Genomic DNA, 11,969 nt, shown 5'->3' with positions numbered 1-11,969 from the left:
AGGGCACCAGCGGTAATGGCGAGAAGGCAGGTGCAAGGGGTTGAACGGTATCTGGGATCAGCCGTAATGAAATGGCCGAGTCGTTGGACTGAATGGCCTAATTCTGCCCCGAAGTCTTATGGTCTTACACTAATCTCCTTCTAGCATCTCACATCACCACCCCTGCCCCACCAACACACCTTGCCCCTCACCTGGATTCACCTGCCTTGTAATCCACCCCCTCCCACTGGCTTCTGCCCTTTATTTCAAGTCAAGTCAAGTCAAGCCACTTTTATTGTAATTTCGACTATAACTGCTGGTACAGTTCATAGTAAAAATGAGACAATGTTTTTCAGGACCACGGTGTTACATGACACAGTACAAAAACTAGACTGAACTACATAAATAAACAAGACAGAGAAAGCTACACTGGACTACAGACCTACACAGGACCGCGTAAAGTGCACAAAAAAGGTGCAGGCATTACAATAAATAATAAACAGGGCAACAGGGCAAGGTGTCAGTCCAGGCTCTGGGTATTGAGATGTCTGATAGCTTGGGGGAAGAAACTGTTACATAGTCTTGTCGTGAGAGTCTGAATGCTTTGGAGCCTTTTCCTAAACGGCAGGAGGGAGAAGATATTGTATGAGGGGTGCACAGGGACCTTCATAATGCTGTTTGCTTTGCGGTTGCAGTGTGTCATGTAAATGTCCGTGATAGCAGGAAGAGAGTCCCCAATGATCTTCTCAGCTTACCTCACTATCTGCTGCAGGGTCTCGTGATCTGAGATGGTGCAATTTCAGAAATTGGCAGTGATGCAGTTACTCATGATGCTCTCAATGTGATGAAAATGGGGGGTGGGAGATGGACTTTCCTCAGCCTTCGCAGAAAGTAGAGTCGCTGCTGGACTTTCTTTGCTCTGGAGCTGGTGTTGAGGGACCAGGTGAGATTCTTCACCAGACGAACACCAAGAAATTTGGTGCTCCTAACGATCTATACCGAGGAGCTGTCGATGTTCAGCAGGGAGTGGTCGCTCTGAGCCCTCCTGTAGTCAACAACCATCTCTTTTGTTTTGTTCACATTAAGAGACAGGTTGATGGCTCTGCACCAGTCCGTTAGCTGCTGTAACTCCTCTCTGTAAGCTGACTCGTCATTCTTGCTGATGAGACCCACCACGTTCATGTCATTGGTGAACTTGATGATGTGGTTCGAGCTGTGTGTTGGAGCACAGCTGTGGGTTAGCAGCCCTAGGGGGCCCCCGTGCTCAGTGTGATGGTGTTGGAGATGCTGCTGCCAAAACAGACTGACTGAGGTCTCCCAGTCAGGAAGTCTAGGATCCAGTTGCTGAGGGAGGTGTTCAGCTTTCCAATCAGTTTCTGAGGGTGATTGTGTTGAACGCTGAACTGAAGTCTATGAACAGCATCCGAACATATATGTTGTTTTTGTCCATGTGGGTTAGGGCCAGGTGGATGGTGGTGGCAATGGTGTCATATGTTGAGCGGATGGGACAGTACACAAACTGCAGGGGGTCCAGTGAGGGGGGCAGCAGGGTCTTGATATGCCTCATGACGAGCCTCTCGAAAAACTTCAGGATGATGGATGTAAGTGCAATGGGACGCTAGTCACTTGGGCAGGACACTGAAGAATTCTTTGGCACAGGGACGATGGTGGTGACCTTGAAGCATGTTGGAACTGTGGCGCTGTGCAGGGAAATGTTGAAGATGTCAGTGAGAACGTCTGCTAGATGGTCTGCACATCCTCTGAGCACTTTACCAGGAATGTTGTCTGGTCCAGCAGACTTCCGTGGGTTGACCCTGCTCGGCCACGGTGAGACACAGCACCTGGTCATTTGTAGAAGGGGTGGACATCCTCGCCGCCATGTCATTTTCTGCCTCAAGCCAGGCGTACAAGTTATTCAGCGCATCTGGGAGGGAGGCATCACCTGCACAGTCAGGAGATGTTGTCCTGTAATTGGTGATGTCCTGGATGCCCTTGTCCTCCTACTGATGAAGGTTCTCAGGCTGAAATGTCAAGTCTCTGCTGAGTTCCTCCAGCATCTTGTCTGTGTTTGCCTCAGTCCATGTATTGATTAAACTAATCAACCAAGTACAGTAGAGGAAAATACAAAATCGAAGAACAGATGAAGAGGCAACGGCTGCTGGTAGACGACAGGAGTGGGAATTTTTCAGGAACCAGTGATGAGAAACAAAAACTAAAATTAACAAGGAAAAAATAGATAAGTCGACTCAATAATTTGCACTGGTGTTCACAGTGGGGACACAGCAAGCATCTAATATCTAATGGTGACATTTCAACATTGTGCAATAATATGTAACAATTGCCATCAGGAGGGAAAATCTAATGGGACTAAAAGTAAACATTACCAGGTCCCAATGACCTGCACTCAAGGGTTTCACAGAGGGTGGCTGGAAAGTAAGTGCTGATAAATTGTAGTAAAACTCACTGTGTGCCAGGAAGGTCTCAGTGGATTGGAAATCAATTGTTGAAATAGGGCGGAAGACAAAACCAAGTAACTGTGGTCCTGTTAACTTCACATCTATGGTTGGTGAGGTGCAGGAATCTGTGATAAATGCAGAAATAACAAGTTATTTAGTAAAGATTCGTGTGATCAAATGAAATTGATGTAGCGACCCACTTTCTGCACAGGTGAACTGGCTCACAAATAGCCCGAGCGCGGGGAAAGATTTTGGTAATGCACCTCTGACGTTATTTCTGCCCGGAGAGGGCAGGAGCTAGGGATTAAAAAGCCAGCGCCGCGAAGTTTGAATCAAATAGTCTTGAAACGACTTACTGACTGCGTGTCATTGTTTCTAGCTCTGTACGTAGTACATTGCCACATTGACATATTTTAGTGATCTGCCGACCTAAAGAAAGGTGTGAGGTGGGAGTTCTCCTGAAGTCGAGAACCACCTCCTATGTCTTGATGACACTAAGCAAAAGGTTACTTGCCTGGTACCAGGCCTCAAGCTCTTCCACTTCCTCCGTACGCAATCTCATCGTTGCTGATGATGAGCTCCTCCACTGTCCTCTCATCAGCGAACTTGGCAATGTAATTACTCGGGTGTTTGGCTCTGCAGTCACCTGTGAGCAGAGTATATAGGAATGGTCTCAGCACACAGACCTGGGAAACAACCCTTTTGAGGATGAAAATTAAGAAACCAGACAAGGACAACACTGTGCGGCCTAATCTCCATGCTTCACTATTCTTTTAAACAGTCTAACTGAGAAACGTTCAAGGAGGCTGCCACAAACAGAGCAGACACAGACCTCAAGGAATTTGTCTCATACGTCATCTACTGTATCTCTAAGTGTGTTTTGACATTGGTACCCCAAGAACAGTCATTTCACGGCCCACCAGAAGCCCTGGTTGACTGCAGAGGTGCTCTCCCTAACAAAACCCCAGGACATTCTGTGAAGAAGGCTGAGAGGAACCTAACAGAATAAACAGATTTTTTCAGGCTGGGATGATGTAACTAGTGGAGTGTCCCAAGGACCAATTCTATGCTGTCAATTATTTACTATTGATATTAATGATCAAGAGGATGGGACAGAGAGTGAGGGATCCAAAGTTGTCAATAATGGGGAATGTGGTGGTGGCACATGTGATGGGATATCTGGTCTCTGGAAGAGGTTAGGGAGAAGCTGGCTGAGTAGAATACTTGGTGAATGGAGTTTAATGTGGGAACATGATAGTGTGATCAGATACAGGATGAGTAATTAAACTATAATTTATGTGGTTCCTTCAGGTTGTTACAGACAGAGGTGGTAATTGGACCAATTCCCACTACATATTAAAAGCTCCCAATGATGTGCACCTCAAATAGCCTCTGACAACCAAGTGCAGCTCCAGGGCATGACATGCGCCTCAGCTAATAAGCTCAGCAGAAACATTTTTACCAGTTTTCTTAAAACCAGTCTCTTTGGGCAGATGGGGTTTCTTTCGTGTGGTTGGCAGCTTAGGTAGGAGAAGCAAAACTCCGATCTCAAATCTCTGCTGAATTATGGCTGTACTAACTCATGGGGAAGACTTTGGGAGGAAAAACCCCAAGGAAAAAAATCTGGAGCTGGAGTCCCTCAGGCAGTCCTACATTCAGTTCAACACTGACTGGCAACTCCAGTGGTGCTGCTGGTGCCAAACTGTATCTGTCTCTGCCATTCTTTTGAGTTCATCCAATGCATAGAAAGGGGGAGCTCGCTACATTGGCGACAGTTTGCTCTCCATATTATACTGCCCAGGCTTGTGTATCTAAACAGCTACGACACAACATCCATGGTCTACCCTGACCAAAGGAAGCCTCTCACAGTATTATTGTGCAGAGAAGTTGTAAGTGGGAGATTGAGATAGTGCAGGTGTCCTGCATACCAAAATAGAGATGGGTTTAGCGAGAGGTTCATTAGATCAGACATGAACAAGGTCCAGAAAGTGAATAGTGCCCTGACATTTATTGATGCAGAAACAGACAAGTGTTGTTACAGTGTCAGACCGTAAGATAGAGGAGCAGAATTACCCATTTGGCCCATTGAGGCTGATCTGCAATTTCATCATGGCTGATCCATTTTGCCTCTTAGCCCCAATCTCCTGCCTTCTCCCCGTATCCCTTCATGTCCCAGCCAAACAAAAATTTATCAACCTCTGCCTTAAAAATACCCAATGACTTGACCTCCATAGCCTCCTGTGGCAAGGAATTCCATAGATTCCCATACCCCCATCTTTTAATATGCTTTTTTCCCCTACAGTCCTATTGAAAAGTCTCAGCTCGAAATGTTGACTGTTCTCTTTTCCATAGCTGCTGCCTGACCTGCTGAAAAGAAGGGAGGAGGGTGGGGCAGAGAGGACAACTGAATCAGTCATGATGAAGTGATGGAGCAGACTCGATGAGCCAAATGGCCTAATTCTGCTCCTATATCTGGTAAAAAGAAGCTGTCCCAACACAGACCCCTGGGCAGAGCATGACTAATTACTGGCAACAAACTGGAAAAGGCTCCCTTTGTTCCCACCTTTTGCCTCCTGCCAATCAGCTTCTGCTTTATCCATGCTAATATATTTCCCATGGTATCTTTGGCAGTTAACTTGTTTAGCAGCCTCATGTGTGGCACCTTGTAAAAGGCCTTCTGAAAATCCAAAGTAACCAACATCCACTGATTCTCCTTTGTCTATCCTGCTTGTTAGTTCTTCAAAGAATTTCAACAGATTTGTCTGGCAAGATTTACCCTTGAGAGAATTCCTTGAGGTTTTGGCCCAAGTACCCCCAAACCATATCCTTAACAATTGCCTCCAACATCTTCCCAACCACCCTGGTCAGATTAACTGCACTATAATTTTCTTTCTTCTGTCTCTCTTCCTTCTTGGAACGATATTTGCAATTTTCTGTTCCTCTGGAACCATGCCGGAGTCAAATGATTCTTTAAACATCATTACTAATGAGTCCACAATCTCGTCAAGCACCTCTCTTAGAATCTCAGGGCCCAGACCATCTACTCCAGGTGATGTATCTACTCTCAGACCTTTTAATTTCCAAACTACATTCTCCCTGGTCATGACAACTTCACACAGTTCCTACCCTAGCACACTGCAAGTGCCTTCAACAATAAAGACCGACGCAAAATACTTAATCAATTTTTCCACCATTACTACCACTCCAGCATAGTTTTTAATGGTCCAATATGTACTCTTGCCTCTCTTTACCTTTGTATTCCATATTTTCTTTCTTAATGACTTCAGCTGCCTGATGTTCGCTTTGAAAAGCTTCTGAATCCTCAAATGTCCCACTGATTTTTACTCTACCATATGCCCTCTCTTTGACTTTTATGTTGGATTTGACTTTGCTTGTTTTTTGTCAAGATGTCAAAATGACATCTTGACTTTGGAATACTTCTTCCTCTTTGTGATGTATATATCCCACACCTTCCAAATTGCTTTCACAAATTCCAACCATTGTTGCTCTGCTGCCATACTTGCCTGTGTTCTTTTCAGATCAATTTTGGTCACCTCCCTTCTCATACCCCTGTGATTCTCTTTACTCTATTGTGCACAGTGATGGACTTGGGGAGGTTAAAGCAGATCTGGACATACGCAGTGAATGGCAGAGGTCCTGAGGAGTCTGAATGAACAGGGGAACTTTGGTATACAGGTATATAGTTCCCTGGAAGTGGCAACATAGGTAGACAGTGTTGAAGAAGGTGAAGAACCTGCTTACATTTATTGTCCAAGGCACTGAGAGGAGTTGGGACATCACGTTACAGTCTTAAAATTCATTAATTAGGTCACAGCAACAGGATCCTGTGCAGATTTGGTCACCATACTGTAGGAAGCATGTCATTAAGCTGGAAAGCTGCAGGAAAATAATCACAGGAATATCGCCTGAGCTGGGGGCTTGAGTTACAAGCAAAGACTGAATGGGCTGGGACTGCAGTGAAGGAGGTTGACGAAGACCTTGTTGAAGTTTATGGAACTATTAGATGTGTTAGAGCATGAAGGCACATGGACTCATGGAAATTTGGTAGAATATATTCAAAATGTGACTGCCCATGTGAAGGAAATGCAGCTGGAGATGGATGGACCCAGAATCAACCAGGATGCTGAGACCAGAGATTCAGTGAGTTGGTCACATCCGAGGTCAGGTTGCAGATTGTTGTGTGACCACCATGATGGAAGGGGTGCAGGAGATGTTCTCCTCCACCACGATGTGCAGGAGATTCTGTGGCAGCAAGGGAGATGCAGGTTAGTGTGTCACCTCCATGGTATCAGGGTCAGGGACATCTCAGATGTGCAGGATTTCCTAAAGATAAACATAGTGGTTGCGTTGGTGGTAAGGAAGCCAACTACAATGTTAGCATTCATTTTGAGAGGATGACTACACAGAAGCAAGGATCATTATACAAAATGATTATACTACACAGAAGCTGAGGATTGGTCCAATCACATTTGGAGTATAGTGAGCAGTTTTGGGTTCCTTATCAAATAAAAAGGATGTGCCAGCACAGGAGATGGTCCAGAGGAGGTTCACGAGAATGATCCCAGTAATGAAAGGGTTAATGCATTTGTACTGTGTAGCAGCTCTGAACTTGGATTCAATGGAGTTTAGAAGAATGAGGGATCATTTCATTGAAACCACTCCGATACTGAAAGGCCTAGAAAAAGTGGATATGGGGAGGATGTTTTTTATAGTGGGGGAGTCTAGGGTCACAGGGCTCAGCCTCAGAATACAATTACACCACTTTAGGACAGAGATAATGAGAAATTACTTTAGTAAAGGGTAGTACATCTGTGGAATTCATTGCCACAGACAGATGTGGACAAGCCATTGGATATATTGAAGGCAGAAGTTCTTGATTGTGCAGTTATGGACAAAAGGGAGAAGAGCGGGGTTGTGAGGGATAAGAGTTCTGTCATGATCACTTATTCCTGGCAGACTGTATGGGCCAAATGGCCTAATCCAGCTGCTCCGATGGTCCGGGAACAGCTGCAGAACATTTCAAAGGGAAGGTTGATCAGCCGGACATCATGGGAAACGGTGCATGTTGGTACTAACAACATAGGGAGAAGGGGGAATATGGTCCTGTGCAGATAATTTACAGAAATAAGTGAGAAAATAAAGCAGAACCTGCAGGGTAGTAAGCTCTGTATCTCTCCCAGTTGATATAGAACAATACCACTGATGAATGTGGACAGAGATCCAGTTTCATGGATCAAAGAGACATCTGCTAGGGATGGATGGAGAGAAAACCTCACTCCCAAGGACTTCTATGGAAGGGTCCACTTCCTCCTTCCTAAAACTGGAGGGGTTATTTTTAAAGTGACAGGGAGGAGGTGTTAAAGGATCTTAAGAGTGAGGAGATGGAGGCAGATAAAATTATCCAAGTCATACAGAGGTTAGAGAGACACGGACTATTACCGTTGGTGTGGGTGTCTAAAACTAAAGGGATTAGTTTTAAGATGAGAGGATGGAGATTTAAAGGGGATCTGCAGGGTAAATATTTCACGCAGAGAATAGCTGGTATCCTAAATGAGCTGCCAGAGGAGGTGATGGAGGCAGAAACACACAAAGTCTCTGTTGATGAACACTTCCCAGCAACCTGTCATTACTGTGATCATCCTGCCCTGGTTTAACTTCCCGGTGCGGGGTCCATTGTCGTTTTCCATCTGCATTAATGATCTGCATGAGAATGTGGTAAACTAGATGAGTATGTTTGCAGATGACACCAAGATTAGGGATGCAGTGGACAGCGAGGAAGGCTAACAAATTTTGATGTGGGATTCGGAGCAGCTGAAAAAATGGGCTGAAAGTGGCAGGTGGAATTCAATGCAGACGAGTATTACTTGTGCACAACAGGTTTAAGGAGAGGTGTGTGTGTGATTAAATTGGATATGAGGAAAAACTTCCTCTCTCCCCAGAAGGGAACACACTGCCTGCGGGGGTGGTGCAGGCTGGTATTTAAGGACCATCTGAATGAGCATTTGAATCACCAGGGCAGGGTAGGAGACAGACCAAGTGCTGAGTTTGTGGAGACAGAACCTGGAACACTGAACTTCAGGAGGACTAAGTCTCTATTCATTAAAACTCACCAGGAACCTGTCGTTCGCTGTGTACATCCTGCCTTGGTTTAACCGCCCAAAATAGAGTCAGTGATTTATACAGAACTGAAACCGTCCCTTCGGTAAAACTCATCCACGCTGACCAAGTTGTCGCCCAACTTGTCCCATCTGCCTACATTAGGCCCGTATCCCTCTCAAACTTTCCTGTCCGTTTAACTATGCTTTAAATATTGTACCTGAGGCAAAGAGCGGGTGCGGTGAGGCGCTGACAGACACTCACTGTTCCGTGTGCAGGAAGAGGAGAGGCCGATTCCCACAGTGGAGACCGTCCACTTCACCGCAGACCCACCGTCCCTGATCGTTTCCTAGGAAACGACGTCTCTGCAGGAAAGCCCTCCCTGACGTCAGTGCGCAACAGGACGGCTTCACGTATGTCACATGACCGTGAGTCAATCAGTGGGCCGCCGGGAAACTTCCGAACATTGTGAATGGAATGAGTACGGGGGGAATATCCAGCAATGGTGACACCCCCACCCCCCCATTCCACGGTAATTGACTGTGTTTCAGACTGTAATAATCACATTTTAATTTGACACCTACACGGGAATATCTGCAGAATTTGACGCTCTACGGTCTTGTAAATATTTGATGTTTGCATTTCGTATATTTTTTTGTAAACAATCTTTTGCTGTTTTGGGGGAAGAAACCAACAAACACTGTCTCAGTCAAAGTAAGTGGTCATCAACGTATGTATATGTCACCATACACTACCTTCATATTAATTTCCTTTCAGGGATATACAGCAAAATAAATGCAATGGAATTTATGAAAACTATAAACAGTAAAGACTGACAGACAACAAATGTGCCAAATAAAACAAATTGTGCAAATAATAAAAAATAACAAATCTGAGAACATGAGTGGCAGATTACTTGAAAGTGTCTCTGTAGTTTATGGAATCAGTTCAGTGAAGTTATCCACGCTGTTTCAACAGCAGGACTAATAACTCTTAAGTGTAATAACTCTTCCTGAAGATGGTGGTGTGGGACTTAAGGCTCCTGTACGTCCTTCCCAATGGCAGCAGCGAGAAGAGAGCATGGAGCAGAGGAAGGCTGCCCTTGATGATGGATGCTGCTTTCCAGTAGCAGCACACCATGAAAATGAACTCAATGATGGGAGGGCTTTGCTTGTGATGAACTGGGCTGTATCCACTATTTTATGTAGGCATTTTCTGTTCCTGGGTTTTGGTGGTTCCATATCAGGCCATGCTGCAACCAGTCAGGATACTGTCCACCGTGCATCCAAATAAATTATGTCAAAGTTTTAGATGTCAGGTCGATTATTCACAAACTTCTAAGTAGAGTCACTGCCGCACCTTCTTTATACTGGCACTTACTGTCCGTCCCAGGACAGATCCTCTGAAATGATAATGACAAGCAATTGAAAGTTACCGACTCTCTACTCCAGTACACTGATGATGACTGGCTCATGGACCTCCTGTTTCTTACTCTTGCAGAGAATGATCAGCTCTTAGTTTTGCTGATGTTGAGTCAGAGCTTGTAGTCGTGGCTCCATTCAACCAGATCCTCCATCTCCCTCCTGATGGCAAATTTGTCACCACCTTTGTATCATTCAGCAACGGTGGTGTCATCTGCAAACCTAAATATGGCCTTGGAGTTGTACTTAGCCACACCATCACCAAGCACCAGGCACACAGCTTTGTGGTGCACCAGTGCTGATGGTCACTGCGGAGGTGGTGTTGACTTTGAATGGCTGCAACACACTCAACAAAAGTTGGGACAGAGATAAAATAAGATAGAAAAGTGCACAGAATATTCAAGTTACACCGGTTTGGAAGACTCCACATTAAGCAGGCTAATTGGTAGCAGGTGAGCTATCATGACTGGGTATAAAAGTAGCGTCCATCAAAGGCTCAGTCTTTGCAAGCAAGGATGGGTCGTAGCTCACCCCTTTGTGCCAAAATTCGTGAGAGAATTGGTAGTCAGTTCAAAAGAAACATTCCTCAATACAAGATTGAAGAGAATTTAGGTCTTTTAACATAAGAAGTACATAATATTGTGAAAAGATTCAGAGAATTCAGAGCCATCTCAGTGCGTAAAGGGCAAGGTCGGAAACCATTGTTGAATGCACGTGTTCTTCGAGTCCTCTGGCGGCACAGCCTAAGAAACCGTCATGCTTCTGTGACAATTATAGCCAGCTGGGCTCGGGAGTATTTCGGAAAACCATTGTTACTTAACGCAGACCGTCGCTGCGTCCAGAAATGCAACTTGAAACTTTATTACGCAAGGAAGAAGCCATAATTCATCTCTATGCAGAAACGCCGGCGAGTTCTCTGGGCATAACGAGAGTTTATCTGTCTTTATTTTCTAATCAATGAAATACAATTAAGTTGGTCAGTAAAACTATTGAAAATCTTTTTTTTTTGTACTTTTGTCAGTTAAATAAAGGTTCATGTGAATTAACATATCACCGATTTTTGTTTTTATTGCATTTTGGAAAATATCCCAACTTTTCTGGAAATGGGGTTTGTAGTTACTTTTTTCTCAGAAATGTAATTTTGACTGTATAAAACCACCCTTTTAACCCCCGATAAACCTATTAATAATTAAATAAAATGCATGTTGTGCTAACTTAGCTGTATATGTCAATAGTGTGCATAGATAGTGTGCATGCATTGTGTACATGTATAGTGTGCACACATGGCACATGTATACACAACGCGCATAACATGTCGGTGTATACATGTACACATAGCATACATATATGATAATACCCCACAATCACACCAAATAATTAAACATATCTACTAAACATACTAATAAAAATATTAATATACATAAAACCATGCACCAACCCACACCAACATAACTACCACCAACCTAAAAGTATATCAATAACACCCTAACCCTTTCACTTTTATTTTATAAACTTGGTATTATCCTAAATCTCCCTCCACTCTAAGCCGCTAGTGTAGCTTAACTATAAAGCATGGCACTGAAGATGCCAAGATAAAAATTAACCTTTTTCACAGGCACGAAGGTTTGGTCCTAGCCTCAATATTAGTTGTAACTTGACTTACACATGCAAGTCTCAGCATTCCGGTGAGAACGCCCTAATCAGCCTATACACATATCTGATTAGGAGCTGGTATCAGGCACACTTCAAAGCAGCCCACGACACCTCGCTCAGCCACACCCACAAGGGAATTCAGCAGTGATAAACATTGTCCCATAAGCGTAAGCTTGAGTCAATCAAAGTTAAAAGAGTTGGTTAATCTCGTGCCAGCCACCGTGGTTATACGAGTAACACAAACTAATATTCCACGGCGTTAAGGGTGATTAGAAGTATCTCACTCAAAATACAGTTAAGACCCCATTAAGTTGTTATACACTACCATGCTTAAAAATATCAT

General features: G+C 44.3%; 1 long non-coding RNA gene across 1 annotated transcript; it reads right to left on the bottom strand.

Annotated features, from left to right (window-relative positions):
* Positions 1 to 255: 255 nt before the first annotated feature.
* LOC132383940 (uncharacterized) lies at positions 256 to 11,013 on the bottom strand. The gene is made up of 3 exons (XR_009508807.1): positions 8,773 to 11,013; positions 2,444 to 3,081; positions 256 to 2,191 (listed from the first exon to the last, which is right to left on the bottom strand). It is a non-coding gene; the product is annotated as an uncharacterized LOC132383940 (long non-coding RNA).
* Positions 11,014 to 11,969: the final 956 nt, after the last annotated feature.

This window comes from Hypanus sabinus, chromosome 31 (assembly GCF_030144855.1).
Source record: "Hypanus sabinus isolate sHypSab1 chromosome 31, sHypSab1.hap1, whole genome shotgun sequence".
Lineage (NCBI taxonomy): Eukaryota > Metazoa > Chordata > Chondrichthyes > Myliobatiformes > Dasyatidae > Hypanus > Hypanus sabinus.
The sequence above is the reverse complement of the archived record's forward strand: the minus strand, read 5'-3'. Positions and strand labels throughout refer to the sequence as shown.